The sequence below is a fragment of the Hipposideros armiger genome, unplaced genomic scaffold, assembly GCF_001890085.2.
Source record: "Hipposideros armiger isolate ML-2016 unplaced genomic scaffold, ASM189008v1 scaffold_1353, whole genome shotgun sequence".
Taxonomy (NCBI): domain Eukaryota; kingdom Metazoa; phylum Chordata; class Mammalia; order Chiroptera; family Hipposideridae; genus Hipposideros; species Hipposideros armiger.
Window position 1 is genome coordinate 167,512 of NW_017732703.1, and position 5,985 is coordinate 173,496.

Consider the following 5,985-nt stretch of genomic DNA (forward strand, 5'->3'; position numbering starts at 1 on the left):
AAACTTTCTAAACTTTATCTTTAAATTGCATCTTGGACCATGTTATGAAACTGGGTGAGTTGCATGCATTTTGTTAATCATTACTGGCTTTGAAACAATAAAATAATTTCTTTCAAGTGCTACCTTCACTGTGACCCTTTTGGGAGGAAAAACAAAATAGAAGTTCATAAAGTAGATCCCAAAGTTATCTTCAAGAAATGTCCTGACATAAGACAACACTAACCTTTCTCAAGGTACAGCCTCCCTCATCGCATCAAAGCAGAAGGTTTACAATAATGTCATTCCCTTTGACTTAACTGTAGATAACATTCTTATTCGTTTTAAGGGAGAGCTGTCTGAATTTCTAATTCTAGGCATAGGTCTGGCGTGGGGAAATGGGAAACCCTTTGATATGGCCTTATATATTGTAGTCTCAGTAAATGCTGATTTTAGGGTAAGAAATGAATGATAAATAAATGGTGGAGATGATGGGATTGATTTATTACTATGTAAGAACACAGACAATAAAGTCCAGAATAGTGAGTTAGCCTCTAGTAGAAAAAAAAACGATTGTACCAGATTTGACGCATTGAAAAGGGGGTTTTATCCCATAGTCAATTGATGCTCCATGTATTTTTTCCATATAAAGAGTTGAAAGGGATAAATGCATAAATTACTCTTTACCAATAGCCTTTGTGTAAAAGAAGTCCCTGTCTTTGATAAAAGGGCTCATTGAAGGCATTTAAAACAACACAGAAGGGAGAGGAGGGCAGCGGTTTAATCAGAGTTTCAGCTCCTCACTACTCAGTTTTAGCAGAAAAACCAAACCTGGTGTCCCCAGAAATATACACTTTGACATATTTATGTCCTTTATGTGTTCATTTTCGGTGTATAATATTATTGGAAGGACTCATTCAGTTTGACAGCTCCAGTGCGCCACAGGCACCTAACACCGTGCTCACTGAAAGCATAAATTTTATTTCAGAGAACATAGCTCTCATTGACTTACCCAACACTCGTTTTTATTTAAAATGGAAAAAAGAATATAGCATTGTAGGGTTTTTTTTATTATTTTTACTTGCTCCTATGCAAGGAAAAATACAATACTTCTTTTTAACCAAAGGGAGAATAACGGCTCAGAAATCAGTATCTTTTTGATAATATGGAAAACCCACTTTGGATCGCAACCCCAGGCTGCCTTGTATTTTTAGACATTATTCAGTCAGACTCTGTCTAGCATCCAAGTTCCTCAGCCACAGTGAGACAGGAGAGTGCATTTGCTCTCCCAGGTCTCAGGGGAACCGTAATGTGATTGTCTGTCAATGGATGTGCTCACAGAACTCAAAGCAAAGATGGATTTGGCAATTACGGGCAGGTCCCAACCAACAGATTCTGTTCCAAAGCCCATTTATTTATTTATTTAGCGTCACTTATTTGGAATCCAAATACATCACTTCATATAAACAATGTAACAAACAGTAGTTAGGCTTCCAGGGGAGCCCATACAATCCAATTATCATATAATTTAGCACAGGCACTGAGCAGCTACAGCAGATGCCAGGACCCTTGTACCTTTCCTGGACACTTGCTGAAGATGGGCTGTGTGGTTTCCTCATTCTAACTAAACGGCAATCTGTCTGACTAGAGGATGCTCTGACCTAAGTCCTTTGGAAGGACCCATTTTCTTCTGTAGAAGTCCATATTCGTATTTATAAGATATGCATTAGTTGACTATTCCTAGTTTGGGAAATTTCTGTATCTAATTAATTACATCAATGTAACAAACGTGTTAGCTTAATTCTGAACACAAAATAAGTGTATTTGGCTTGAAAAGCTCTAATTTGGCTCATCGCATAGCCAAGTTCTTAACTGCTTCTTATGTTTATACTGGGTAGATTTAGCAATTGAAATAGACAGTTCTGCCTAAAGTGTTTTTTAGCAGTTTATGTGTCTTTAAATCAACCATAATAAGAGTAGTCACCTAATAGTATAAAGGAAGTAATTTTTATTCTTATTGATAATGAAGTATTAGATAACGCAGAAAGCCGAGGTCATTTATTTTTTACTCTTTTGTTTTCCCATTGAGAAATAAGTTGTTGAGTCTGACACTAAGTAAATTTTTGCATATTTAGTTTTATGAGACAGTCCATAAATCTTTCTTATTTTTATGCATAGTGTCCATTCTACAAGCTGTTCTCATTCCCATACTCCTTACTAGACATTTAGTGTTCTGTTTCTAAGTGTTCTTTCCAAAACACCTCAATATCTCCCTAAATTATTAAATAATTCCCATTTTTTTCCCTTAAGTTAGAATAGAAAAAAAAAAAGAAAAGAAAAGCAGTTTTAGGTATAGTAAAACACAAAATTATTTGTTCCTCTTTTCCAAATGGTTTATTAATATGTTCCATTTAGTATAATATTGAAATCCATCCAAAATTGTATCTTTGAGAAGATCTTTTCTTGAAACAAAATTGTAGAATTGACTATTTTCTATTGTTTAAAAGCTATATTTACTTACCAAAAATTTTTATAATCCATTAAATAAGCATTTACTATGTTTTAAGCCATTAAAAGGTTACATTTCCATTGCTATTAATTGTTAGATATTTTATGATCTAGAAATCATAAGTTAATTGTCAAAGTTAATATTGATTTTTATATTTAAAAATCTATATTAAGTAAGGGGAATATACTTTGATATGAAATGTCTATAAATATAGTTTAAAATTATTACTGATATAACTTATAACTGCTTCAATAACACCTAACATTTCAACTCCTTCATTTTGAGTTTTCATTTTGTCTCTTTTTGTAATTAACATGAGTTTAAATTAATTTTGAAACATTCCTTTAGAATTTAACAACATTCCTTCAGAATAATTGAAAACTATAGGTTTAGTCCCAGAATAACTTAAATATAGGCACTGAGATGATATATTGACAAAGATTAGTGAGCAAGCAAAAGGATATTTTTTTTGTTTTTAATAAAGTAATTGGAGATACTCATTATTACTAAATGTCCTGCCTTCCTAAAAGTAATACAGGAAGAAACTCATTCCCAAAGATATGTATATAAATGTATATAAATAGTTGTGTGACAAATTCTTAGGAAGATTCCTGTTTTTCAATGAAGTGTTTCTTCCAAGACACACAAATACACATAATTTATAAAAGATAAAATTGGAAGGATTTTTTAAAAAATCATTAAGATTCATAAAACTCCAGACATGGAAGAGATTATATTAGCTTTCTATTGCTATGTCACAAATTACCCCAAAATGTAGTGGTCTGAAATAACAATATTTATTATCCCACCATGTCTTTAGGTCCGTAATCTAAGCATGGCTTAGATAAGAGACTTCTACAAGGCTGTATTAAGCTGTCAGCAGGGGCTGAGGACATCTCACAACTTTACTGGACCGATCAGTCTCCAAGGTCACTCAGGTGGCTGTTGGTAGGATTCAGTTACTCACAGGCTATTAGACAGAGAACCTCAATTCCTCAGAGACCTCCCTAAACTTTATTTCTTGTGGATCCCTCCCTAGGACTGCTCACAGTATGGCAACTGGCTTAATCCCACTGAGCAAATCAGAGGGTGTGAGAGTGTAAGAAAGACGGAAGTCACAGACTTGTGAAACCTAATCTCAGAAGCAACATCCACAATCACTTGAATGTGGGGATCACTGGGAGCCATTTCAGAAGCTGCCTACTACAGGAGTTTCAGACATATGCTAATACAAACCTTTCTTTATACAAACAAACTGAGACACAGAAAAATAATTTATCAGATATCCACATTTACGAAAGGCCATCAATAATAATAAAAGTTAACCCTCATTGATTTATTCATATGCTTGCATTTATTGCTATGTGCTTATACACATTAATTCATTTAATCCTCTAAGACACCCTTTAGAAAAAAATTAAATTTTAACCCCATTTTACAGATTAGGAAACTGAGGCTCTGACTGATTCGGTAATTTGCTCAAATAATATAGCTTAATGGTGGTTGAACTGGGACTTAGTTTCTGGCATCCTGATGCCAGATCCTATACTTCTAGAAACTCTAGTAACAGTATTATACTGAAAAAGCTACATGAACTAAAACTGAAATTGCTGTAAAACAGTTGTCAAGGATATTTGCTAACGCACTTGCTTCATTTTATAATTGCAAGACAGATATTTTCACTTTTTCTTATTAGGAATGATTTCCAGAAAAAAAATAAAAATTGATTTTTGAGATTGTACATTGTTTTATAAGACAATGCAGCCATATCTATCAAGAACCTTAAAAATATTTATGTTTTTCCAGTTTGCAAATTTATATCTTGATAATAAATGTAAACACAGCGTGCATACCTGCAAAAGACACTATAATATTTTTAATGGTAGTATAAGCTATGATGAAATAAAAAATCCAAATTTTAAAGTGGTTAGGTATGTTGAGAAGTTAGGATAGAATATTATTTAGCCATTTTAAAGGCTAAATCATTAAGCCTTTAAGAAAAATCATTAAAAATGAATTTTTTAAATCATTTTTTAAAAATCATTAAAAAATTCTCATATATTAGCTGATAAAAATATCACAAAACATTTTAGATGAAACATAAACTCAATCATGAAAGAAAAATGTATAGGAAAATAAGGCAAAATAAGTACATGAAACTATTCTACAGAAGTTGCTTGTGAATTATGAAAGCAAAAGTTCCCTTCTTTTGTTTTGTCCTTTACTTAATTATTTTGAAAACTTCAAATAGATTTTGGAGTAAGTGTCTTGGCATAAAGAGTTATGTCTTATTCATCATTCATTTTCTTCACCCAAAAACTAAGCACAGTTCCTGGCACAAAGCAAGCACTAGCAAAGGTAGCAAGATTGATTGCTGGAATGAATACATGCTTTAAGAAGAGCTGGGTTCAATTCTTGCCCTTAAAAATTTTTTTACCTGTATTTTATATATATGTAGGGAGCTATAAAACTGCAAATAGGGAACCAGGCCATCATTCCAATATATAGGTAAGTCCTAAGAAAATAAATATAACAATAATAGTTGAAGTTTGTTAGAAAATTCTAATAAAGAAAGGTATGATTGGATTGGAAGAATCAACATATTTAAAATGGCCATATTACCCAAAGCCATATACAGATTTGATGCAAACTCCACCAAAATCCCAATGAACTTTTTTAAAGAAATAGAACAAGAAATCATCTGATTTGTACAGAATCACAAAAGACCCCCATATCCAAAGCAATCCTAAGAAAAAGAAACAAGGCTGGAGGTATCACACTCCCTGACTTCAGCTTTACTACAAAGCAACAGTAATCAAAACAGCATGATATTGGCAGAAAAACAGACACACAGACCAATGGACCAGAATTGAGAACACAGAAATAAAACCACATAAATATGGGCAGATCATTTTTGACAAAGGAGCCAAAAACATACAATGGAGAAAAGAAAGCCTCTTCAACAAATGGTGCTGAGAAAACTGGAAAGACCTAACTTTGGTGGTCCCAAAATGGATCAAAGACCTAAACATAAGAAATAATAAACTGCATAGAAGACAACGTAGGTACTAAACTTATGGACCTTGGATTCAAAGAGAATTTTATGAATTTGACCTCAAGGGCAAGGGAAGTAAAAGCTAAAATAAATGAATGGGACTATATCAAACTAAAAAGCTTCTGCACAGCAAAAGAAACCACCAACAAAACAAAGAAGCAATGAACCAAATTGAGATTTTTGTAAACAACATCTATGATAAGGGGCTAATATCCAAAATATATAAAGAACTCATACAGCTCAACAACAACAACCAAAAAAAAACCTAATTAAAAAATGGTCAGAGAACCTGAACAGACACTTCTCCCAAGAAGCGATACAAGATACAAATGACCAATAGATACTATATAAAAAATGCTCAACTTCACTTGCTATTAGGGAAATGCTAATCAAAACCACAATGAGATATCACCTCAAACTTGTTAGAATGACTGTCATCAATAAG